At 56.9% G+C, this 1,792-nt stretch overlaps 1 long non-coding RNA gene across 1 annotated transcript in view; it reads left to right on the forward strand.

Moving 5' to 3' along the window:
- The first annotated feature begins 8 nt into the window (after positions 1-8).
- The window catches only part of LOC109292783, a 9,146-nt gene continuing 7,362 nt past the window's right edge, over positions 9-1,792 (forward strand). The window contains exon 1 of the long non-coding RNA XR_002096180.1: positions 9-249. This is a non-coding gene — a long non-coding RNA (uncharacterized LOC109292783). The remainder of the gene's footprint in view (positions 250-1,792) is intronic.

Here is a 1,792-nt window from a genome sequence, read left to right on the forward strand (position 1 = left end):
CCGGGTTCGGGCCGCGGGCGCTGAGGGCCGTGCCCCCCGTGTGGCGCAGGCATTGAGGAGCTGTGCGCGCGGCGGGACGAGCTGGGCCGGCAGATCGCGCGCGAGGAGGAGGAGAAGGCCAAGCTGCAGAGTGACATCCGGCTGCTGACCGAGCGCCTGGCCCGCCTCAACGAGGGGCTGGCCCGCAAGATGGCCACGCGCAACGAGTTCGAGCGCACCATCGCCGAGACCGAGGCGGCCTACGGCAAGGTAGCGGTCCGGCCCGGCGGGACCCGTGGAACCGTCCCGAGCCGGCTGTAAATACGCCTCCTCCTGGAGAAACGAAATCTGGGGACACGCCGGGGTCTGGGCCTGAGGGTTGGGAAGGGCCACTGATGTTTACAAATGGGGCCTGGTACAAAAAAGGTTGAGAAGCACCATGCTATCCTGGGGGGGGCTGCAACATATAGTTTTGGGGCCTCCCAATCCATGGGAAAATCACAGTTGTGGTAGAAACTGGCTGAAATGAAATGGGGCCGGGTTGCGAGGCGGGCGCGGGGTGCTGGGGACACCTGGGGCTGGGGCTGGGCGGGGAAGGGGCTCCCTGTCTGCATGGAGCCGGTTCAGTGTGGCGCAGGTGGCGAGCGGGCACAGCCCCTTGGCTGCAGGGTAGGACGGGCAGGCCCGGAGAACCACCGCTGTAGAGCAGCGTGGGGCCAACCTTTTTTATGCCGCAGATTAGCCCTGTGCCCTCCCCGGGTGTCACTGATCCCCTTTCCCTGCCCTATCTGCTGCTTTTCCCTCTGCTCCCTACCCTTTGCTCCCAGTCTCTTCCTCTGCCTTCAGCCAGCTCCCTGCCTTGTGATCCCCGTATGATCTCCTGCTCTGCTTTCTGCTCCCTGCTCCATCTACTGCTGTGCTGCCTGACCCCCCTCCCCCAACACAGGCCACCCAAAGGATGCCCATGCAACTTGCAGCACTCCTGCCGTAGGTTGGCCACCCCGGCTGTAGATGGTCATAATTTGGTGCACCATCAAGAAGGGCTGGCAGCAGCAAGAGTAGCAGTGCATCCCTTCTTTAGCCTTGTGCACCAAATGGCTGTCAGCTAAAAGGTACTTGGGCATCTTCCAGTGGACAGGGCTTAGAGGAGGATCTTGTGAGCTCACCCCAGGGAGTGCTGTCTCACGACTGTGAATGCACAGAGTCAATTCTTGAAGACTCACAGTTACCAGGAATTAACTGTTCTGTCTAGCCCAGGGTAGAAGCATGGATCATGGTCAATAATAAGGGTTGTGAAGGAAATCAAAATAGTGGAGAAAGAAGAAACTTGAACTTGGCTTCACTGCTGTGGGATTTTATGTTGGGGTCTGTCTTTCTCCCCATGTTTGCCTCACCCCTCTCCCAGTGGCCTTCCAGGCGCTACTCTCAGTATCTTAACCATTCTTAATCTCTTATCTCCTCTGAGCCTTCCCCTCTTTAGATGAGAACTACTGATTGTAGTGACCTTCACTGTGCTCAAGGCAGCATTATGGCTTCAGAGAGCAGTTGCTGCTGATTGTCCTAGATCAGTGTTTCTCAACCTGTTGGTTGCGACCCAAAAGTTGGTCACAAGAATATATAAAAGGGTTGCAAACAAACTTTAAAAATTGATCAACAAACTTAAAAAATGGATTCTCTTTTAGAAGAGAAAAACGTGGAAAACTGAGAATTTTCCCTTGCAGGCTGGCAGAATTCCAGCTTCCAAGGGGCTACTTGGGGGCCCCCCCATGCCCCACATACTGGGGACCTGGGGGTGGGGGCCAGTAGGTTGGCC

This window comes from Gavialis gangeticus, unplaced genomic scaffold (assembly GCF_001723915.1).
Source record: "Gavialis gangeticus isolate Ggan-Ray unplaced genomic scaffold, GavGan_comp1, whole genome shotgun sequence".
NCBI lineage: Eukaryota > Metazoa > Chordata > Crocodylia > Gavialidae > Gavialis > Gavialis gangeticus.